Below are 25,935 nucleotides of genomic sequence, written 5' to 3'. Positions count from 1 at the left end.
AAGGGTTACCTACAGCTCCAATTTTGGCCCGAGAATTTCTCGAAAACATCGTTCGGTTGCACGGCTTTCCTTCAATTATAATCTCAGATAGAGGGAGTCAATTTATTTCTCACTTCTGGCGGAGTTGTTGTCGTCTAGCCCAAATTGACATAAGGCTGTCGACCAGCCACCATCCCCAGACCGACGGGCAGACCGAGAGGACCAATCAAACCTTGGAACAGTATCTACGCTGCATGTTACAACAATCAGAGGGCACTTGGAAAGACATTCTCTGGATTGCGGAGTACGCTTATAATAACTCAGTCCACGCCGGAACAGGAAAAAATCCGTTTTTTTCTTTCATATGGAATCCACCCTCGCACCTCAAATCTTGACCCACCTCAGACTCTTGGAACACCCGCTGTAGATCATCTGCATTCGACAATCACTCAAGCCTTTAAGGAGGCCACATCTCACCTTAAGCAGGCCAAGGAACAATATAAAAAGAGTGCGGATCTACATCGAAAGGAAGCTCCTCAATATCTTGTGGGAGATCAGGTCTGGCTGTCCACCAAACATTTACCCCTAGAAGGACCGCGTACTTTCAATCCACGATACCTGGGGCCTTACCCAATCACTGCCATAATCAATCCAGTGGCGGTAAAATTGGGCCTACCTGCTCATATGAAAATACATCCAGTTTTCCACGTTTCACTACTGAAACCCATGCAACCTGGAACCCGTTTGACCAAATCTCCAGACCCTATTCTCGTGGACGGAGAACTAGAATTCGAAATACAAGACATATTCAGTGGTCGAAGTGCACGAAATGAAGTAGTGGAACTATGTTCCCTGCTGGGCTGCACCCACTCCTCACAAACCCCATCACCACGCCCTCTCCCACACACAATAGAAACCCCCAAACACTTGCACCTGCTGTTTAAGGGAACGTTCAGTGCAGTGCACTGAAAGTGCAAGCTGCAACGTCTTCCTACACTTTTATTTTAAAACGAAACTATTCCGGAACGGTTTCTTTTTAAAATAAAAGTATAGGAGCTGTAAAAAGTAATTTAAAAAAGTAGAGGAGCACCGCTCCCGACCGCTCCCACTCACTTCGACCACTGGACATATTAGACTCCAAGATTTCCAAATCTAAATTATACTATTTGATTGACTGGAAAGGTTATGGCCCCCAGGAACGATCTTGGGAACCGTCGGAACATGTTCATGCACCCCGTCTGGTTAAGAAATTTCATCGAACTTTTCCTGATAAACCAAGACCCCCGGAGGGAACAAATTTGGGAGGGGCCTTGAGGGGGGGTGCTGTCATGATCACTGCTTTCAAGGAGTCAGGACCTACCCAACACCCTTGGAAAGAGGCTCATAACATGCCTTATCGGCACCAGCAAGTCCCAATAGGGACCTTTTGGACCTTGTCCTGGCACCGGTGGTGCCAGGCTCATAGTAAGGACCCGTCCCGGCACAGGAAGCGCCGGGCTCATATCAAGTGTAAAAGTGCTTGGGTGAACCTACCTGAAGCAGACCATGCTGCTTACTTACCAGCCAGATGATGCTTTACTCTCTTCTAACTGGGACTACTTTTCTTTCTGGGTGGGGCAGGCACCACTCCCTGGATTACTGATGCTGGAACTCTTCTGGAAGCAGGAACTCTTTTACCTGGGCGCGGCTGCGGTGGAAGAAGACACCTAAGTACTCCTATGGGCTATTTAAACCACACCCGATTGGTACCACATGCTTCGCGTTATTCTGCATCTGCAGCAGGACGCTCACCGCGTCAGCTCCAGCGAATCTTCAGCTCCGGATCCTGTAGTTACGAAAATTACCTGCTGGGAACCAATCTTCAATCTTCAGCAGCTCCTGCAAAACAAAAGGCACAGGTTAGACAAAGGCAAAGTTAGCGCTTCAACTCACCCGAGCCATCGGCAGCATCCAAGTCGTTTTCTTTTCTGCATTCCGCGTCCGGCATCGGGCCTGCAAAGACAAAGAACATTGGTTAGTAACGTTCAGTTACAATACTGCTTACCTGTGTTGCGCTTGCTCCAACTTTGTTCGCGCTGCATTCCGGCACCTGTAAAAACAAAAGGGGACATTAAGGTGCATTCTACGGCCCTAAAGCAGTCTTCCTACTTACGTGCCTTCGAATTCACCATCTTCTTGTTACGCTCTCTGCCACGAATCTGGGAGAGCATCTTCTTGGGCATCGACAGCATCCTAAAAGCAAAAGACATAGACATAAGGAAAAAGACATTTAAAGAGAGCAATCCAAGGAGAACTTTAATACTCACAAGTCACGTTCGTGCAGCAAAACGGCGGCATCGCTCTCACCTTCCCTCTGCAATCAAGAGGCGGAACTCACATCCAGTGAAGTAACTGGACCCCGCGCCCCTGCACAAGACGCAGGATGGAGAGCTCAACATTCACTTACTTAAGGTGAGCACAACAAATCATCTGAGTACCACGGGGAGAAAGGGAGAGAGGGGCTAGAACCTCTCCCATCCTTCCAGCCACTAATACCTCGATTTTCCACTTGCAGACACCTCACTCTGCAGGTCAAGCTTTCGGTGAGCAAGGGGCCAAATCCGGGAGCCAAACGAACCCTACGCCTAACTTTGAAGACGTTTGCAGCGCCCAGCCCAAGACCAGCGCCTCCGAGGGAACCAGTTGAGCGTTACAAAAACCCTTCCTCTCTGACCATCCATTGATCTTTCTCAGCAAAATTGAACAAAAGATTTTTTGACTTGGGTCAAGCATAGCTAAGAGGCGATAATTATTAGTGTTGCTTCGATCTCCATTCTTAAAAACAGGTATCAAGATAGAATTAAGCCAGCTTTCCAGACTCCTGCCAGTTTGCAATATCACCTTAAACATCTGCTCCATTAATGTGGCCCAGAAAACAGGATTGTCCCTCATTAGCACGTTAGCGAAGCCATCCAGGCCTGGCATCTCAAAGCTCTTTGAGGGCTTTATCATTAACAAAATGTCTTCAAAGGCAAAGCCCCTGAGATCCCTATTCTGACGACCTTTGAGATCGATCTCATGATGTCGTCAACATGGTAAAGAGTGCCTATTGCTTTGCACCAGGTGTCTTCAGTAATAGGGTTTATTTCATGATTAGATTGCCCAGCCCTATAAGATCTAATTTGAGACCAATATTTTTTGTTATATTTGCTGTGCAAAGCAGACGATGGTGGTGGTTGACTTGTAGCCCCTTAACCAGTTCTTATAACCGGTAGATAATCAATATATTTGTCGATTGTTTTTGCTAGAATTAATTGAGCAATTTTTTAATATAGCTTTTTTTGTACCCTGATAGTCCTTTTCCGTATGTATGACAACAACAATGTGCTCTTTCCCATATGAGGCGACTTCTTCTATGGTCTTAAGCACACAAGTTTTCCTACATTGGCCATCATGCCTTTAAGGTTCCAACTGTTTGTAACCAGATAAGCACCGATCAGTTTATGGACATGTAGCTGTTCAATCATGCAGAATTCGAAGTTGAAAATACAATGAGGTTACCAGTACTATTTACTGAGATTCCTTCATCTACGTAGCCAATTTTCCGAATATGGGCCGTGAAAGTACTGAGTGGTCACTGGTCTCAGACCAAGTTATGGCCAAAGCACTGGACTCCGACCATAAACCTGTATCAACAAAAACATAGTCAAGAGATGAAAAAGACTTGCCATTTGTCCAAGTGGGGCGTGGTAGGCAATTTGTTGGACCCTTATTGTTAAGGCAGATCAGATAATATGAGCATATAAATTACCACCAGGCGGAATCACCCTCTCTAGTGGGGTAATTAGAGCCCAGGTCAGAATCAAGGGTGTTGACATCATTATGAGTCTAGCGGCTAATTGTGGGTCCTTCAAATCTCCTGCAATTACAACATTTGTTCCCGTGCTATAATTATACCAGTTTGTTATCAATGTATCAACAATAGTTTGTATGTCCTTTGTCCGTAGTCCACCAGCAGGGTCATAAATGTTGAGTATTAATATATGAGAGGAGGGATATTTTGGGTCACAGGCCACAGCAGCTAAGACAAAAGGAGATTTCACAGCATATGCCACAAGTTTGACTTCAAACTGAGTATGGACTGCAATGGCTAGGCCTCCACTTGGCCTGCCCTTGTTCATCATGATTGCTGTTTGGCAGAAGACATGGAACCCTTCTATATTAAAAGGCTTAATGACCCATGTTTCTTGTAATCGAAAAATGTCACAGTTAGAAATATGCTTACACCGACTGGGATAGAATGAAAAGGACCTATAACCTCTGGTATTCAATGCACAGCCATTGGATACACTTTTTGGTTTGGAAACGTAATTGTGGCGGTAAACTTTTACTGCCATGTTTATCACACCATGGTTTATTTTCAATTTGTCTGTTGGATTTCAGGAGCAAGATGGACTTAACATGTCCGTCTGATTTTTCCACTGAATTTTTGCACCTGGTAAAAGCAGGCAGATTCCATCGGACTCCATTGTAAATGCCTCCTGCAATCGTTCATTGGCCACAGGCCACAGCCTTTTACGGCGCCGTTAACCCATTAGCGCCAGGGTCGTAATGAGGCCTATTGTTTCCCTGAATAAAAGCCAACCATAAAGAGGGTATTTCATTAATAGTGGTCGCATTGTAATATGCTTTGAAAAACTTCATGCGTAGTGAGTCTAAGCTTTCACATTCTGTTATCAAGTGAGACACTCTTTCACATACCAAATTTCCACATAAACGACAAAAAGTGTGTGAATAGTGAGAATAGTTGTAACTTCCTTTAGACGAAAGGGCCACTGAAACATTAAATTTGATTAGAAGGTAAGTACGAAATATATACGGACTAGAATAAGCAATGATGTACCTCGGAAAGGAGGTACGTGCCATTCTTTCATTACAGAAATCACTAGTGAATGTCATACTCCCCAACATGCAGGATATTTTGCACAAAAGCAGCCTCTTGTAATTTGGTCTTTAACCAGTGTTTTACATCACCGGATAGAAATGAAATGCTTCCCTCATATAACTATTTGTTATGAATACACTTTGAAACACCAATGGTTCCTATTGGAATATTGTCTTCGAGACTAAAAAAGGTCTTCACATAGGGGACAATAATTGTATCGGGTTGTACTGTAAGTAAACATTCAAGGAGGAGTACACATTGAGCAATATATACATTCCATATACCCTTTAGATTAAATTCAAGGTATAAGTACTCCACGCAAATGCATTGGTGGGGGCGAAATAGCCTCAGTATTTTTGCTTCAAAAATAATCATACGTTTCTTGTATTTTTGGCCCCACATTGCAACAGCATACGACAGCATAGACAGAATCTTTGCATTGTATATGGTCAGAACAGCAGATGTGTCCGTCTAGAAAAATGGATACCTCTCATATGTGACCGCAAACGTATTTTGATGGCCGTGGGCCAACCGTCTCATGCACGATATAACAGAATATAGGTTTCCGAGTTTGCCAATGAACGGCCATTTTGATGTAACAAGAATCGCCATTTTGTTTTCTAACCATTACTCATTGCTTTCTGTTCTTATTGCTTCGCAGTACATTTTCTGTTTACACTGCTCGACTGTAAAACATTATTGTCTGCACGTAAAAGGACAAGGCCGTAGGGCCGCGAGGATAACAAGAGTTTGTTGAAACACAACGTAGGAAGCGCCAGGAAGAATGCCCGGCTCCCTCCCGAATGTAGCCTTGAAGCAGAGCTGCAGGGCATTTAATCATTTCACAGCTGCCAGCCAGTCTCGTTATATGGTAGAATATGTTAGAATAAAGCAGCAAAAGGCTTGAATTATGCTCTTCTTACGACCCCCTTTGCTGAGCCCCGTTAGAGCGTGTCGGCTCCCAGGACACGAATAGCACCTCATAGATAGCAAGGTCTGGAATGCAACTCTCCCCCCGTATGTTGCTTGCTTCCAGGAACAGAAGTGCTGTGTTCTGTTCAACAACTGAAAGATGCCTCCGCACTCACAAATTGCAAATTGTTACTAGAATAGATGTTTGAAGGTGTCATGGTGGTCGAAAGTGTCCATCATCACACCAAGTTCAAAGAAACCCAATAAAGGGGGTGTTAAACATGTCAAAGCTGATTGTTTGATATGCATTTTGTATATATGTAACTGATGTACGTAATTCGCTCTCTTGCGTCCCTCGAGGTCTAGAGATACACGTCACGGGGCGTGAGACCGAGTTGGCCAACTGAGACTTTTGCTTTGCAATAAACCCTAGCTTTGGGAATACAACCTCGTGTCTGGCGTATCTATCGTGTGTGGTGACTCGCCTTGTTTCCATAGACGTAAGGGACCCCTATGGGCCCCTTTCAAGATGGCGCCCGAATAGGGACCCTCCCCCACTTGTTCCATCGCATACGTTGTAATTGAGTAAGGTGGAGAACGGCGAGGACGGGACGATCGAGCCGGGATCAAGAGGTGTTCGGGGCGCCCTGTAGAAGTGATGAGAGACTTCTTTGCAGATCTGCACACATCTGATCCCTGATCGACGTGCCTGGCTAGAGAACAAGGATGCGAGGGTCCCGAAACGAGGTGGAAGCCAAGAAACGCAGACATGACGTCATTTGGTGCGTCAGTATAGAGACGACTTGATTTATCAGGTGAGTCATTCCCCGATTCAAAGTAATCCTGATATTGGTTGAGAGTCAAACGCCCTAGGTAAGGTTGATTAACCAGGGGGAAGGTTGAAACATGCCTGGGGTATTGTCCACCCTAGCGGGGTTTTTCCCACTGTGGTAGACAATCTTTGGAAGATGGCCAAATTGCACCACTTGGGGGAACGCCGGCGTATGAGATGTATGTGAAGTATGGTGTGGGTGCGATAATATTCTGTGAGACTTGGCATAGGCAAACCAGAAAGCAACAAGAACATCAGTGGCCGATTAATGATAGTTTTGAGATAGCAAGAATAGATAACTTGGAAAGGGTGTTGATAAGAAAGAAAGCGCGTCCTGCAGCATTTGATATCGTTAAAGACTGGAGAAGGGAAGCAATGCTCCGATTTAGAAGTAGAGCGAAGCATGCGCGCAGGCATAAATCGAAAGGTGAAGTAGCAGAAGAGAAAGAAGAGGAGGAGTGGACGGAGAGTCTAAGAAGGTCAGGTAGACATGACCAGTTGAATATAGAAAGCATATACCCACAACGAGAATTACATATAGCAGATGAATTGATAGAAAACATATTGACTCATACAAAACAAGGCCCAAGATCAGAAGTGAGGCCAACCACGTCAGTAACAATTGCCCAAACCCCGCCTGTAGCCCAAACTCTCCCTCCGGTAGCTCAAGCCCTCTCACAGCCACAGACCGCGCACGTAACACTTCCTATTAGCCAACCAGGCCCACAACAGACACTCCCTGTTCCCATTGTCCCATCCGCACCTCCCGCCTTAGACGCAGACTCGGTACCGTCCGTTCCTCCCGGGGTTGAAGTTGAAACCACGGGGGCGAGAGGCGGGACTGAACAACGGGGATGCATGAGGGTAACTCGCAGCGCAATCAGCAAAGAAAGGACGGTGGAATTGCAGCAACAGGCAGAAATGTATATAGACGGGAATGATGGAACGGCAGCATTGGCCTCGATATATCACTTCCGAAGAAGCAACGAAAGACAGGTAGTGTTGGAATGAATGGGTGAATATTTGGTGGAGAAATGGAAACAGTTAATTGGGAAATTACCACCGCAACGATTGTTAGATTTGAATGCATTAGCACGCTGAAGGGAGAGGGATGAAGAAGTGAGAGAACATGTATATGGACTTTTTGAACTTAAAGATGAATTAGATAATGATTATGCCAAAATGTTTACTACACCTGGGTACAGGGGTAGGGATATCGGGAGACATAGGAAGGAAACTATAGAGCCGTATATACAACGATGACATTCAATGTCGTTAGTGCAGAGGGGCGACAAGTTAAAAGTATGTATACGAGAAGCGTTTAGATGGATGTCAGATCCCAGTATCCCCACAATGGAGATACATGAGATATTTGATGAATATTCCATGCCCATGAAAAGAAAAGCACTGCAGTCAATGGCTGAACATTTATTAGACAAAGATATAAAAAACGATAAGGCCAGTTCACCCGAAATAATGGCAGTATATAAACGAGCACTAGAGCGAGGGACAGGAGAAACAGCCCTATCGCTTGATCTGGGAATATTGTTACACATGAGAGAAGGGGGAGGGACAGTAAGTGGGGCATTTCCTATGAGAGAGGTCCCACATACCTTTGTGCCCAAAGTAGAGGTTCCCGCAGCGGGCAATGTAGCGGCGCAGGTAACACCAGCCCATTATACCGCCTAATATGTGCATGTCCCCTTTTCCAGACAGGAGGTGAACAACATAAAGCAGACGATTCCTGATATAAGAAAGAATCCTGCAGGGTTTTACAAGGAAGTAGAGTCCTGCCTGCAATCATCCGTGCTTACCATGGGTGACATAGATCTAATATTCCCAGTGATCCTGCCAACAGACATATGGAAGCAAATAAGAAAGGTGGATGACACAACGACCTTTGGCGCCACATGGGCGGACTTGATAATAGAAGACAGAAATAAAGCGGTTGGAGGAACACCGGGACCGAATCTGGTAGCATTACCAGCACGCATACTACAGAAATTAAAAGAAATTGTCCCAGAGAAAAGAATTCAATGGGACAGATTGACTGCATGCGTACAAGGCAAGGATGAGTTAGCTACAGATTATTTTAACAGATTTGAAGAAGTATTTACAGACTTCAGTGGGCAGGATGTGAGCTCGGAAGCGGGAAAGAGGTTATTTGTTGACAAAAATGTGAGGGGATTAAAACTTCTAATCCAGGATCTAATAATGACATCAGAGAGTGCATGGCAAGCAAAAACGCTGGGCAAAGTATTACACATGGCCCAATATTATGAGCACAGAGTAACTGCGGAAAAAGAGAAAGAGGAGAAGGATAGGGTAAATCTGAAAACATGGGTACTACTGCAGCAGGTAGTAGGACACAATAAAGGGAGAGGGAACGCACAAGGAAGGAGTAATTCGAATATGCATGGGGGAACAGTGGGACCGATTGTAAGGAGGAAGGACACTGGCGAGCGCAATGTCCGTATCTGCAGAAGAAAAATGGGTCTGGTCAGAGGAGACAGGATAGAGGATACCAAGGAGCGAATGGACCAAATAGGAATAGTATGCAGCAGCACCACAATAATGGAGGTAATCAAAACCAAGCCCAAACCCAAAGTGCCCCTAACCAGAGTCAGGGACAGCAAAACCAACAGTATGGAAATCAGAGTGGGGGAAATAGAGGAAAGAGTGGGAACGTTTTCGATACACAGCCAAACACGTATTACAGTAACAGTAATGATTACACATCGGACGATGTGTTATTTCCCCAATAGGACAGGACAGGGGTCAGAACCAGTGTCTTTTCCCGTGAATCAGAGAGGACCCTACGTAGAAATGAGAGTCGGAATGAGGAGCACCGCTTTCTTGTAGATACAGGAGCACAATAGTGTTCGATAGACCACCACTTGGTTCCGGATATACCACTGTCAGGGCAAAAGAATGTTTCCATAGGGTTCGCAGGTACACCAGTCATAAACCCAGTGTCCCAACCAGTCCCAGTTACTAAAGGACCATTCACTGAACACTGTCCTTTCCTTTTAACAGAAAATTGTGGGGAGAACCTGTTGGGATTAAATTTGTTGAAAAAATTAGGTTCCGTTATACATTGCACAGCAGACGGGGTGTTACTAATGATTTGGCCACAAGATGCCCCTGTGTCAGAATTCATGTCTGAAACTTTACCAGGAGAACTAAGTAAAGTGCCAACCTGTATATGGGCAATGCATGACAACGATGAAATATGCTTGAAAATAGAGCCAGTAAAGATAATTTTGAAAGAAGGTGTTACCCTACCTCGAATTCCCCAATGCAGAATTTCGGCTGAAGGTGAGAAAGGATTGAAGAGTATTGTTACAGATTTGGTGAAATTAGGGGTAATTGAAGAAATTACAGGCAGTACATGCAACAGCCCGATTTTTCCAGTTTATAAAAAAGGAGGCCATGAAGTACCATACCGTTTTATAATTGATTTGCGCGCACTAAACAAGGTAGTAGATCCACAATTTCCTTTATTGCCAGTTGTCACTACAATATTGACAATGATACCTGTTTCAGCAGAATATTTTAGTGTAGTTGATCTAAAAATGCGTTCTTCAGCATTCCAATGGACAAGGACAGCAGATATTTGTTCGCGTTCATGTTAGTATTTACAGTAGAGCATTGAAAAAGCAGCTAGACAGGCTAGAATTACCAGTGGGTTGTGTACTCTTGCAAAACATAGACGATTTATTGTTAGCTGCTGACACAGAGGAGATTTGTAAAGAAAGCACAGTATTACTACTGTCACACCTAGCGGCACATGGCCATAAAGCTAGTTTGAAGAAATTTCAATATAATCGAAAGGAGGTGGCCTATTTGGGCTACCTACTTTCGAAAGAAGGGAGAAGGCTAACGCCAGAACGCATAGAAAGCATTTCTTGTATGCCTATTCCAAAGACACAGAAAGGAGTCAGAGCCATAATAGGCATGGCTTCATATTGCCGACAATGGATTGGTAATTTTGCGTTAATTGTAAAACCGATGGTGAACTTGACTAGAAAGGATGCGGTTATGCCTTTACAGTGGGATGAGGAATGTCAGAAAGCATTTGATCAATTGAAAACTTCATTATGTTCGACTCCAGTTTTGGGCACGCCGAATTATGAGAAGGTTTTTAGACTGTTTGTGTGTGAAAGTGAAGGATGTGCATTGGCGGTTTTGACACAGGAACAAGGTGGAAGAAATAGGCCATGCGGCTATTTTTCTTCTGCGCTGGACCCTGTAGCGCGCGCACTACTACGATGTTTGCGATCTGTCGCGGCGGCTGCTGCGTCAGTGAAACAAACGGAAGGGATGGTTTTGGGGCATACTTTAATTCTGATGGTGCCACATGCCATAGACGTTCTATTAAATAGGACACAGATGCAACACCTCACCTCTGCTAGATTGACAAGATATGAGATTATCTTGTTCGCACCCCATATCCAAATTATGAGGTGTAGCGCTTTGAATCCTGCAGAATTAATGCCACTACCCATAAAAGAAATTGGGGAGAATGAATCAGCCCCCCACGATTGTTTAATGGTCACTGAGGAAGAAACCAAGGGGAGAGTTGATTTAAGTGATACCCCACAGAAAGAGCCAGATGGAGAGTTATTTTGTGACGGCTCATGTTTTAAATTACCTGACGGCACGACAACTGCCGCATACGCTATCACTACCCTAGAGAGCGTTGTAGAAAGCAAAAGAATCCCCTACAACTCGGCACAAGCCGCAGAGATAATAGGATTAACCAGAGCCTTCGAGATTTCTGAAAAATTGAATGTGAATATATATACTGATAGTCAGTATGCTTTTGGGGTGGTTCATAACTTTGGTCGACTCTGGGCTGACAGAGGGTTTTTGACATCACATGGTGCCAGAATTCAACATGGCCCTTTGATTGTACGATTGCTGTCTGCACTCACGCTTCCAAAAAGCAATAGTGAAATGCGAGGCACACAAAAAGGTAACATGCAAAGTAGGAGAGGGAAACTCGTTTGCAGACAGAATTGCGAAACAAACTGCCACTGATTTAAATACCAAAATGATGACGGTTCAGACTGAGGAAGTACCCTGTATGATAGAAAATGGAGTTGCCACTGTCAAAGAAAAGCAGGCCGAAGCTACAGCCGATGAAATACAAGGGTGGGCAGAGGCCTCTGCTGAGTTAGATCTGGAAGGTTGTTGGGTGGACAAGGGAACTAGAAACTTGATGTTGCCAAATTCCTATGTGACTGCAATGGTCACAATGGCCCACAGCCCTACCCACATCTGTGCAAAAAAGATAATACAGCACCTATCTACAGTATGGCAGAATGTAAACATAAAGAAGAATGCAGAGAGGTTGGTGCAGAACTGTATCACGTGTTTACAACACAATGTAGGAAAGGGAACAGTGACTCCAATAGGCAGTTTTGGCCCGCCCTCTATGCCTTTTGAGGTGACCCATTTTGATTTCATAGAGATGGAGGGATGCCAAAATTTGAAATATGTCTTAGTGGTGATCTGTGCATTCAGTAAGTGGGTAGAGGCATACCCCTTAAAGGACAGCACAGCAATGAGCACAGCAAAAGTAATGCTTAAAGAATATGTTTCCCGTTTTGGCTTGCCCCGTGTCTTATGGTCCGTTAATGGCCTGCATTTTGTGGGTGCAGTGGTGTTACAGATATGTGCAGGTCTTCAGATCAATAAGAGATTCCATAGTTCAAGGCATCCGAGTTCGGCCGGTCTTGTGGAGAGGCACAATGGGATTTTCAAGTCAAAGATCAGTAAAATATGTGCGGGAAGCAAGTTGAGTTGGGTGGATACATTACCAATAGCGCTGTTATGCATGCGTACGTCTGTACAGGCTAAAACTGGGCTCTCCCCGTACGAAATCGTAATGGGGAGGCCGGCAAATGTTTGGTGCGCACCTCAGCCAAAACGACTTAGAGAGGTAGAACATCCTGTGCTTAGTACTTATTGTGGCCTTTTAATGCAGAAATTGCGTTTGATTCATCAGCAGGTGCAGGAGACATTACCAGTGAGATACACTGGTCGGGTGAACGCGCTGGAGCCAGGAGACTGGGTGCTGCTTAAAGATTTTGAAAGAAAGTCATCGTTAGCACCCAGGTGGCGCGGCCCCTATCAAGTACTCTTGGCAACGCAGACGGCGATACGGGTGGATGGACGGAAGTCGTGGATCCATTCCACCCATGACAAAAAGGTTCCAACGTCACTGAAAGACTTGCCTGACCCAGACGACCGGAAAGAGACAGCGGTCCCAGAAACGGAAGAAACTGTTGCCAGTAAGCAGCCACCAAATCTGCCCAAACGAGAAGTGAAACTCGAAACAAAGCCTGAGACGATTACCAAAAAGGGGAAAGGGCCAAGAGTGCCCCAACGTTGCCCAGCAGAATCAACATCAGTGTTGGCCGACACGAAATCTGCCTTGCAAATACCAGCAGAAACGAAACGTGTACCCCTTTGGCGCCCACCAGCACTTGCCAGCACACCAAAGACCGAATCTGCATCACTGGCGCGGCGCACACCAGCACCTGCAGTAGCGCCACAGGCTGACTTTGAGCCTGAATCTGGAAGTGCACCGGCACTGTTCACGGATCACACGATACCAGGAGTGAGGCGATATAATTTGCGGCCTCGAAAGACAAAGTGATCCACGGTTCTTTGGCGTTTATATCAACCTCTGGTTCTGCTCATGGACGGAGAAGGAACTAGAGGTGTAGAGGAGAGAAGCGTGAGAATTGTGCAAATCGGACAATTCAAGACTCGCGGCTCCTCGGTGCGATCATAAAAGGTACATGTGTTCTGAACCAGAGTGGACAAGCTGGGCGCACATGGTACTAAGGCAATAAGATAACTGATCAAAGGTCCTCTGAGCAGTATGAGAAAGAACAAGTGATCTTGCCTAAAAATAAATAATCAAATCCAGGCTATAAAGGACTGGTAGAACTGAACTGTGACAATTCCGTTGAACTTAATGACATCAGAGCAAGTTCAACGAAGAGAGACATCCACGATGAACTGGAATAAGGAAGAAGAAGGAAGATGAGAAACATGTCGGGACCGGTTCCAGCCTCCTCCTGCACCACTGCTGAGAATGAGTCAATTATAAAGACTGAAAGCTTAAGAAAAACGCATGGTAAAAAGAATTGTATGCTGGCACTGACAATAATTATGTGCTTTATGAGTGTGGTAGCACCAATAACGACAGCCCTAATATTATGGTATGTGGAATCGATACACCCATTAGAAATGTTTTTACCAATAGTTAATATATCCACTACTGAAAGCCCGGTTCAGGTGATTACTTATACCCTGTCCCCAATGGAAGAAAGACACAGGGAAGGGTTTGGTAACAACAAGTTGTTATTAATTATGAACAAGACACATGCAATTCTGAAGAAAACAAATTGCTGGGTATGTGCCCATTTACTGCTGCATGCTGGGAAAGGAATAGGTTGGTATGTACAGCCATTACCATTAAGTTCTGCATGTTTACGATAGCATGAAAAATTCAGAGATAAGTACTTCAGACTTATCATCATTAGAGGAGGTTTCAATAAATAGATGAGACGTTTGGCATACGGCCAAAGGAGGGTTTATCAGTCTAGAAAAATGGATACCTCTCATATGTGACCGCAAACGTATTTTGATGGCCGTGGGCCAACCGTCTCATGCACGATATAACAGAATATAGGTTTCCGAGTTTGCCAATGAACGGCCATTTTGATGTAACAACAATCGCCATTTTGTTTTCTAACCATTGCTCATTGCTTTCTGTTCTTATTGCTTCGAGTACATTTTCTGCTTACACTGCTCAACTGTAAAACACTGTTGTCTGCACGTAAAAGGACAAGGCCTCAGAGCCGCGAGGATAACAAGAGTTTGTTGAAACACAACATAGGAAGCGCCAGGAAGAATGCCCGGCTCCCTCCCGAATGTAGCCTTGAAGCAGAGCTGCAGGGCATTTAATCATTTCACAGCTGCCAGCCAGTCTCGTTATATGGTAGAATGTATTAGAATAAAGCAGCTAAAGGCTTGAATTATGCTCTTCTTACGGCCCCCCTTTGCTGAGCCCCGTTAGTGCGTGTCGGATCCCAGGACACGAATAGCACCTCATAGATAGCAAGGTCTGGAATGCAACTCTCCCCCCGTATGTTGCTCGCTTCCAGGAACAGAAGCGCTGTGTTCTGTTCAACAACTGAAAGATGTCTCCGCACTCACAAATTGCTACTAGAATAGATGTTTGAAGGTGTCATGGTTGTCGAAAATGTCCATCATCACACCAAGTTCAAAGAAACCCAATAAAGGGGGGTGTTAAACATGTCATAGCTGATTGTTTGCTATGCATTTTGTATATATGTAACTGATGTACGTAATTCGCTCTCTTGCGTCCCTCGAGGTCTAGAGATACATGTCGCGGGGCGTGAGACCGAGTTGGCCAACTGAGACTTTTGCTTTGCAATAAACCTTAGCTTTGAGAATACAACCTCGTGTCTGGCGTATGTATCGTGTGTGGTGACTCGCCTTGTTTCCATAGATGTAAGGGACCCCTATGGGCCCCTTTCAGATGCACAATAGCCGTTATTGCGTCCAATGAATGTACTAAGTGCATTAACTGATATCACACATTTTCTTTTCACTTCTGACCAGCGCAAGTTCCATTTCAATTTGTCATCAACAATAAGGCCTAGATATTTATAAGATGATACTTGCTGAAGCAGTTCAGTAGATAGGGTCTATCGGAATCTTTTAGGTCGATGTTTCTCAGTAAAAAACATTGTTTTACTTTTGCCGATGTTAATTTTAAGACCATTAACTTCTGAGTATGTATCTAGGGCATTCAACAACAGTGCTGGTGTATGGTCTAGAAGGATAAGGTCATCTGCATATGCAAGCCAGCCCATGGTGACGTTCTTGATTTTAACTGGGTTTGCACATGGACCTCAAATGCAGCGGACATATCGGCTATATATAAGTTAAATAAGATTGCCGTGATCATGCATCCCTGTTTGAATCCACAGTGGGCAGCCATGGGTTTTGATAGTCTGCCCACTGCATTTAGGTGCAAGCGAACAGTAGTGTCTGCATGTAGGATCATCAGCATGCGAAGCAAGCCAGGAGGGATCCCCAAGGCATCCAATTTCTGCCACAACCAGTTTCAACAGACAGTATCGAAAGCGGCAGAAAAATCAATAAATGCACAGTGTACATCTAGATTATGCCGCAGGCAAGAATGTTCGATAGCAGAAGTCAGTATAGGCAGGTTATGTGATGTACTTGACTTGTCCCTGAAACCAATTTGATTTACTGGCAGAATCTTATTGTCAGCAATCCAAGTGTTCAACTCAAATAACAGGACTTTTGGGAAAAGTTTGGAGGTGGAATCAAGCATGGCTAGCATACGGAAATGGGTCGTCCCAAGCCCCTTTCTTGTGGACAGTTAAAATATTACTGGATTTCCACGATGGAGGAAGTATACCATGCTGGCCAATGTGAGAAAATAGCAGATGTAAGGCAGCACCCCATAATGGGGGGTCTCTTTTAATTACAAGGTTGCATATGCCATGAGGACCGCAGCACATGAAGATTTTAATGTGTCGATGTTAGTTATAATATCTAATACCGAGGCTTTGCATTCCCATCGGACTGCAGTAATCGGTAAGATCAAGTTAGTGGATTCAACTCGACTAAGAGTAGATTAAATGTGTTTGGCTCATGTATCTTCATTAATACAGTTTAAAGTTAGTTCATGTTTTTTGTTCTTCACAATCAATTTCCATATCCCATTGCCATCACCCAATAGGGCTGATCTGGCGATTTTCTCCCATAAATGCAACTCCACTTCTCTTTCATGGTTTTTAAACCAGTGTCTGTAGGAGCGTTTAAGAGCACGGACTTGCGCTATGATTGAAGACTCAGGAGACCTGTCATTATGATGGTACACAATGCGCTTAATTTCATGGCGAAGATCTCTTTTTGCAGATTGGATCAACTTATCATTGCCGAATCTAGATGGCAAGGAGATATTAACTCTTTCAAAGACTGATTTGTAAGATCTTTGTTCAATTGCTTTACTATGGATCTCAACCATGATTTTCGAAAAAATTAGAAATCATTACCTGACTAATATTTAGATCAGATTCACTACATCGTATAAAGTCGGGAAGTAATGTCTGGGCCATGATGTGTGCGTCCTGCATGTTATTATTCTTTCCATGAATGCGATTAAGGCCTTCATTGAGAGATATCTGCCCATTCCTGTCATGTTCCGGTGTTGACTTATTTGCATTCATAGTATCAATAAGATGGCACAATGGAAGATGGTCACTCTCATCGCGACCAACTACACCCATAGCTACAATATATGGCATATCCAAATCGTTGGAGAAGATATAGTCAATGGTCACAGCGGAGCGACCCTCAATTCTTGTAGGAGCTGTACGAGGATCACTCAGTGATAGACCGTTTACATTGGGATACATTGCTTGGGGTATATTGCCAAGTTGGCCTTATTGGACATTGATGTCACAGCAGAAATTCGAATTTCAGGGCTCCTTTTTGTGACCAGAATATTAACCCTTTGGGCGATATAGCCAAGTTGGAGAAGATGTTCTTCAAAGCCCATGATGTAGTTAGGGTAGCATCGGTTTTAAAACAAACATTGGATGTATAGTGGTTACTAAGCTCAATTCGGTCAACTAACCGGATGTCGTTTGAGGTTATAACTCTCAAAGGTATAATTGCATTGAATATTTTGAATATAACTGATCTATTGAGCGGGCATTGAGGCTGATCTACAGGGACTTGTGTCAATTGAAGCGCCACCTTTGTAGCAACCTTAGTTGGAATCAACATACCGGAGCAATGAGGGAGGTTATCTTCCACAGCACTATTACCTGGAATCCATGCCTTAGGAAGACTCATCTGTCCACTGTCCGTATGACAGGGAGCAATGACTTTTGTTTGTTTTTTTGTTTAGGATTTTGAATGTTTCTTGTATTGTCAGTTTGCCTAATTGCCATGTTGCTTATGATATTGCTGCATGATGGTATACCAGATGAATCAGGATTGGATACAATAACAATAGGCTCAATGTGCGCAGAGACATTTTTCGTAGTCAGAGGCACATCATCGGGAAGAGAATGATCATGCAAAACACCTGCAAACATTCTTTACCCTACTCTGGGGTAGCGACTGCTTCCACACCAATGTTGCATTGTCTTAGTTACCTCCTCCTCCTCCTCTCCTAGTCCATGGATGAGCCACCCAGCGACCTACTTCAAAAGGGCATGAAGTGCATCCGCAGCTACCATGTCCTCTTTCATTGACATGATATTAGTTATAGCGGGGGGCCGCAAGCCAGCCTCCCCAGTTCCTGCCACAACCTCTGGCACAATCCCTCCCTGCATGGCCTCCTCCAGAGATCCTACCTCCTACTCATCCTCTTCCTCCTCCTCCTTCCCTTCTTCCAACTCCACATCCTGCGGCTGTGGCAATCCCTCCTTTTTCTCCCCGCCTCCTCTCCTCCTCCTAAGCTGGCACAAAATGATTCTCCCATCTCAGGCAACACCATATGAGTCCTTGGGCCACTGGCACCCAACACCACAGGCAGAGCAAATAGGCAAACCATTCTCCTCCAGGACATGGCAATTAAAACAGAGAAGTGACCCTCCTCTTCTTTCTGCCCCTTTCTCTCCGTGTACAACGCCCAGCCCGGCTTCCTCGTTTTAATTTATTTTTAAGGTCTCATAGGAAACAGAAAAAACAAACACAAATGACTGAATATGGCAAACAAATGGATCTACACATGACTCGCACAGACAACTGGAACGGGTTCTAGGACACAGAAATGAAGATGACTAAAACACGGAAAGAATTGTTTGTTTCATGCACTAATGGCGAGGTTTTTTAAGGGTTCACAAACAAGCAAGAATGCAAAGAAATCTGTTTATGTATTGCATTAATGATTTTGGGGTAAAAGGCAAGGTAAGAGAAACAAAGGGAGGTCAAATACAAAGTCACATAGGATTAGAAATGCAAAAGAGAATCTTTTGTTATGCTTTGTAAAGCTTTTCTGGTGTTACACAAAGTGGGAAAGGAACAGGAGAAAGGACACAAACATTTCTAGGTGCTTTTTACATTTGTTATGGCTTTCAAAACTTTTAATGAGGGAAACTACGGTCAAAAAAGGAAAGGCAACAATGTTTGAATGATTAACAACAGACAAAATATGGGACCAAATCAGTGTCGACAAGCAGTAAAAACTAATAGTCTTGCCAAAAAAAGACAACCAGATTCAACCAAAGTCCTCTAAAACGCCTCTAAAACACATGCTTTGAGTCTGTCCTTTCCACTCCTGCTCCTACAGTCTAACAAAACCCACACTAGGAAAGTTATAGTAAGCTGGACATTGAATAGGGTCACGAAAGCTCTGCAGAGTCTGTCCAATATTCTCGAGAAACGCAGCGCTTGTGGTTGACCTGTCAAAGAAGAACCTGCCCCTTTTTGGGCTCTGGGTGTATCCTGCGAGATCTTCCAGGTCCACTGAAACCTGGCCATGGCATTCAGTTTCAACCCATTGGGATGGGGCAGCCGGACGTTTGCCCAACCATACCCGTGAGTCTATATGTCCAGGGGGATACTTTTGTGATGTTTGTTAGTGCGGGGTGGCTGTGTGTGTGGGCGGGGGGCCGTTTTGGGTGTGTGGGTTTTATGTGTGTCTCAGTGGTGGCGTGATTATGTGCGGGCCTGTGTATGTGGCCGGTGTGCTAGTTGAGTGTGTGTATGAGTGAGGGTGCTTGTGTGTTGTACATGTATGTGTTTTGCATTGGGTTTTCTATATACTAGCTCCCCATGGAGGCTGGAGTGTGAATGGAGGGCAGGGCCCCATACATCGTGATCTGCGGAAATGTGAGGGATGGGCCAGGAACTTAGGTAGACTCCAGGAGAGGCTTATTTTCTGTGCAGCATAATAAGTAGCAGGGCTTGGCTTGTGCTAAAGCCGGACTCTTGGTTCCAACTCCGGAGAGCCCCCATCTATCTCACCCACCTCCACCTCTCCCACAGTAACTACCTTGGAAAAGAAAAACATGTCTGCCTCAGCCTGAAAGCTGAAACACCAGAACATCTCTGCACGATTTTTGCCGGTGCTATCAAAGCGATCACAGCCCCCACAGAAGCTATTTTTAGACTTAAACTACACGACCCTCCTCCATTCTAAAGAAGAGGGAAGAAAAGCCGATCATCTGCAAGAACGGTGAAGATGTTGCCTGCCTACTCTATTCATCAGAAGTGCAGAATTTGCTTAACACTGCAGTAATTGCGTCTAAGGCACACTGGGAGTTTGCAAAGAGCTCCCAACTGCTTTCAGAGCACGTGCTTCTCCGCGTCGCCATTCAAGTATGTTGAGTGCTCTGCTTTGGGGCTGTCAGGCGCATCTGCTCTTCACAGGCCTCGACTGGGCTCCAAAGGGGAAAGAGGAAGCCATGGCATTACCAGCAGATTGCCTGCTAACAAGGGATAATTATTTCATTAAGGCTGCACAGCTGTATATTTTGCTATGTCATTTTACCAAGGGCAACAAACCGCCTTTGGGAAGTTGCATAAATTCATTCAGCTTTTCTGCAACATGTCAACATCTGCATCTTAATTGATGTGAAACAGTAAGCATTTTAAACACTCACCTAATGCAAGTGCATAGCATATATATATTACTCACTGAAAACACTTTGTTAAGGGACATTATGGTTGCAAGTAAAAGAGAAAAACCTCAGAAATTCGCCAGTTATGGTAAGCTAAGCGACCATAACTCGCACCACCACTGAGCACTGCTTAGACTAACACCCAGGGCATCAAATATGACATCACAAATGTCATTGGTGACATCATGGATGACATCACATATCTGGGCCACTTGTTTTTGTTCACTGACATATGTAGGACAGGTGGTTTTGTTCACTGACAGTCAGAATATTAAAATTCAAAAGCTGCTATATATCTAGACGTTAACCTTGTCATATGTTCTTAAAGTACTTTCCTTAGGGTTTGGTCTCAGCTCATGGTGCAAATACATGGGGAAATAAGCAAGACTCAAACAAACAATTCATTTGTATACATGAAGATCAAATGTAATGTTATTAACATTTTCTGAAGCTGCTGTTTCTTTCTTCCTTACTTTAGTTTCCCTGTATGTGCCTCTGATTTGTACGCATTGCGGGTCTTCATATGCATTGTTTGTACTAGCACAAGTGTGTAATACGTCTTGAAGTCTTAGCTAGTTATTACATGTTTAACATTACTCTTATAAGGTAGCATTCATTATTGTAGTATCCAAAATTACAAAATTATAAATATTGTACTTCTAGGGTGCATGATGCAGCCATTGCCTATGTTTATGTATGATTAGGTTTCTGTATTAACAACAACACTCCAATACAATGTTGTTTAGATGAGTACATTCTTTAATTGCCCATTTTTATTTCACAGCATTTTTTGTTGAAAATGTTTTGCCTGAAAAGAATCATCCAAAAATATGGGGCGAGGTAAGGGCATATAAGGGGTAGAGTTGGGTGGGGTATAAGGAATAAATGACAGGGTAGTGGGGGACCCCCGCCAAATAAAAGAATTAAAATGTATTTTTTCAGCGAAACATTTTTTGCAAAAAAAGCAGTGAAAAAGTATTGGGGATGAATGAACATAGAACCAAATGTCTCATTAAAAGACCGCTAGCTGGGGGTGGGTGGGAGAGGGGAAGGTCATTATCCACTGACACCTTTTTTGTCCAGAAGGCAGGACATGGACAGAGCTGAGGCAATCAGAGAACCAAGATTCAATTGATGCTGTTTGCAAAATCTTGAATCCTAGTTGGTTCGTCATATTTTCTTTCAGTAGAGGTAGTTGTAGGTGGGATATTATTATGTGGCTTGGAGAGTTCCTCATCAGAAAGGGAGTCCCTGCCTGTACCCAGAGGGAGAGCCTTTTCCTGTGAGGGCCCACTTGCCTCTAACTCTAGTGTGGGTATTGTGGAGCAGGCTCTCTCCCTAGTCTCACTGAGAAAGGCACACACCTTACAAAAATGTAATAGCTATGGAAGACTGGTAATAGGAAGCTTTCTAGTTCTGTGGAGCTCAGAAAGCAGTTGCTCGGATGGTCCTTGCCTTATTAGTGGGTGTGGTAGGCACCGGATTCCATTTCGGAGAAAAGACTCAAGATGGTCACTTTTGCATTTATTAGCCTTTTAGTTCTTTTTACTTGAAGGATCTGATGCAGGTCTTTACCTAACAAGACAGGAGTTTTGTAATCAGTGACCCCAACGAAGGGTCTGTTTACAAATACAACTCATACAGAACCTAAGTCAGCCTGACAGGGGTATTTCTAGTGATATAGGATTGGTTTGAGAAGTTACTGACTACCTGTCCAATTGATTGAGCAAATAAGGCTTTTCAGATATCTGGTGTGAGGTTTACCTGTATACTCTCCATTTTTGTTGACAGCAGTCCCAAAGAGAATCAAGTTTTCTACTCATTAAGGGGGTTCTTTTGCTTATAATGCTCTAGATCCACAGGGCTCTTGGGGGTTGCAGTGAAAGACTGAGAGAGCACTTCCACAAGAATTCTGTTTTTCTGCATTTTGTTTTTTTTGGCTTATGTTAGTGAGTTAGTTAAGCCCTACCAACTCTGGGGCAATTGACTAATAACACATGTGTGCTATCTACTTTAGGGACACATCAGAAGTCTGATCTGACAAAGGTCTTTCAGTGTTTTTCTTTTCATCAGTCACTTTTTCTCTCCAGAAAGAGGTTTTGTCATTGTACCTCTCCACTTATCTCTGCATCTATTACATAGGAGATACAACGGCTCCAAAGAAGAATCATCCATATCATTGCATGAATAAGTATTTTAAACCTCTTGAGGAAACGTGATGATGAGATGGTGCCAAAAAATGGCCCTTTTGGAGGTTGCAGTTTAGCACAGCATCAAGGAGGAATGTGCAGGGAAGATTCATGTTTAGCAAACAGTATGGTATGAACCATGCTTTGACTCATAAAACCAATGTATCTAAAAGCACTACTCAGCAAAAATGTTAAATGAACAGATAGCATGCTTATTATCTGCAAGGTGCTTTGGCCTAGGACTTAGTTTAATAGCTGCTAGCCAGCAACACTCAACAGAAGTTGTAAGGCTGGTGAAACCTAGGATTCATCTAGCAAAAAAGGGCCGATTGATGGCCTAAAACCTTTCAAAAGACAGACAATGCAGGTCTTCATGCCACCATGACCCAACAATATCGGGCATATAAAAGCAAGCACCCCCTCAAGCATACTGCTCGATTAAATGCAATGAGACTATGTAGTAAGTGACCGGGAGGCCATAACATTAAGTACTTTACTTAAATCATAATTATGAATAAAATGTTTCATATAATGTGTGCCCGCTCTCCAGCAACTTCAACTGTGCTCCTTCTCTTCTCGCATTCCACACGAGCTTGACACCTTGCATTGCGTCATATGATGCAAGGCATCCCAGCACTACACATCCCCTTTCTTTCACAACAATGTTTCTGGTGCTTCCACTAATCAGCATAGTCATCCATGTAACGTGGTCTTCTATAGCTCCTTCCCCATCTCGAAGAGGACAGCAAGATATCTGGTTTATCTGACAAGGAGCATTTTCCAACCCTCCTCACACAACACCCCTCACAAACCTCCCTGCTCACATTTCCAATCCTTCTTCTACCATCTCCTCAACCAGTCTTGAATCCATCACCATCACTCTTTCCATATTCCATACCCTGCCATCTTTCATCCTCAGAGCATGCTTGAACACCCCAATGACCTCAATAGGCTTAGACCACCAACAGCCATCACCACGCAATGCACAGGGCAGTTTGATTCTGACCCAACTTCCCACCTGGGAACACTGCATCTCCTGAACAGTATGTTGTTCTGGGTTGCCTTGTTCTTCAATTTACTTTTATTGATCTTTTCTTCTACACCAATCAACTTCACCACCATGCCAGACACATCACCCATCCAGCCAGGAAAGAGCCTTGTTGTGCCCTTTCTTCCACTGCTATGTTTGAATGGAGAAATAGCTGTGTTGCAGTGTGGGGTAAATCTATGTGCAACAATTTTCCACTTCACAACTTCCTTCCATTCCTTACCATTGGACCATTCCCATCTACTGGCTTCCTAAATTACCCTGTTATACCTTTCCACAATTCCATTAGTTTGTGGATGATATATAGCACTTGTTTTATGGGCAATGACGCTTTTCTCAAAATACATTTCCATCTCTTTTTCATTTAAACTGTGAACCATTATCGGTGAGAACTACACCTCGGTAACCCTCATGCTCACACAGTTCTTCCAAAAACTCAGTTATTCTTTTCGTGGTGACATGAGACGTCATCATCATCTCCACCCATCTTGTCAAAACATCCACAACCACTATGCAGTATGTCTGACAACCATCACTACATATCGGCCCAAGCACAGCAATTGCCAATTCTTCCCAAGGTCTTTCTGGTATGTCAGTTAAAGCCATGAGACACCTTTCACTCACACACACCTTGCCGTTATTAGCACAAATGATACAATCTCTGACTCTCTTCTCAATCTGCATCGCACGCCAGCCACCAATAGCTGTTCCCTATCATGTGCTTTATCTTTATGATCCCTTGATGACTTTCATGACCAAGGCATATTATTTTCACCTTCAATCCCTCCGCAGATACCAGTTTGTCACCTCTCATGAGAATGCCACCACATAAATGTAACATTTTACAAGGGTGGGCTCCCAACATTTGTTGACGTTTTTACAACTAATTGGATATGTGGACAGAAAAGTAACATTAACACATACATATAAAGAATCTTAAGCCATTAAGAGGAGATGCCTAAATATAGCATTTCTTCTTTTAGACAGAGTTCCTGAAGAGCTACGTATACTTCTAGACTATTAGACATATGAAAAATATATACATTTATTCATTATATTTGATGTGCATCAATATATAACATAACATAATAATGGCATATAAATGTGTGAACAAAACACAGCAGAACAGTGAATAAACCAATGTAAAATCACATCTAAAATCAAAAGAATGAGACATACTATATATCTATACTAATGTGGAATTTCTATCAATAAGTTAGAACTATGCAGGGATCGATTCCAACCTTTGATCACTGTCTGTCTAGTTCAACTACAGATTAAATCGTATTGCATAAACATAGTTAATTTTTTTAAGTTCCATAATCCTTCAATACCTGCTTCCCTCGTTCTCCCTTTAATCAACTGTCCTACCAACAGATCTTTAATTATAGTCTGCAATTTGTTGTCTTTTTCCATTTGATCGTACCACTCCTGTTTAGAAGTTGCAGGCTCCGAGACCTGACAAATTGTGCCTTGTTCCTCATTGTCATTCCCAGCTTCTACACTGTTAGTCATACTTGACAGACAATCAGCAGCATAGTGCCTTACTCCAGTAATATACAGAATTGTGAAGTCAAACTCTAGTAGTCTGGACACCCATCTTTATATTCTGACTGAAACTTTATCCAATCCTTTAGGTGCGAAACTCTAGACCTACGGTTTGTGGTCTGTATGTAATTCAAACTTGGCGTCCCAGATGAAACTCCTGAACATTTAGCAGCCCACTTAACTGCTAGAGCTTCTTTTTCAATGGTCGCATAGGCTTTCTCGGGGCCTTTCAATAGGCGTGATGCAAATGCTAACACATACTTCTTTTTGTCTTCGATTTGTGAGAGAACAGCACCTAATCCCACATTACTGGCATCTGTAGGAATCACAATTTGTTTCCCCCTTTTATAATTATGTAACAACGGTGCTGCTGCTAAAGCATGTTTGATGTACCAGAACCCTTCCTCACAGTTCATATTCCATGAAAATTGCACATTTGATCTTAATGGACTTCTTAGGGAGCTTATTTGATTGACAAAACCCCTAATAAATTTTGAATAATATTCAGTTATTCCTAAAGATTTTCTCACATGATCCTTGCAATTCGGCATGGCCATTTGCTCTATTGTGTTGACTAAGTCCTTTTTTGGAGAAATGTCATCTTTCAAAATCACTTAGCCCAAATACTCAATTGCTTTCCTATCAATTTTCCATTTTTCTTTGCTGAGAGTCATTGCTAATTTACATCATTTTTTTAGCACTCTTTCCAGTATTCTATCATGTTCCTCTTTGTCTTTAGCGTGAATCAAGATATCATCCTGGAAAAAGATCACACCTTCTTCTCC

Source organism: Ambystoma mexicanum, chromosome 4p (assembly GCF_040938575.1).
Source record: "Ambystoma mexicanum isolate Mex_15411 chromosome 4p, UKY_AmexF1_1, whole genome shotgun sequence".
Classification (NCBI taxonomy): domain Eukaryota; kingdom Metazoa; phylum Chordata; class Amphibia; order Caudata; family Ambystomatidae; genus Ambystoma; species Ambystoma mexicanum.
Note: the sequence above shows the minus strand (reverse complement) of the source record.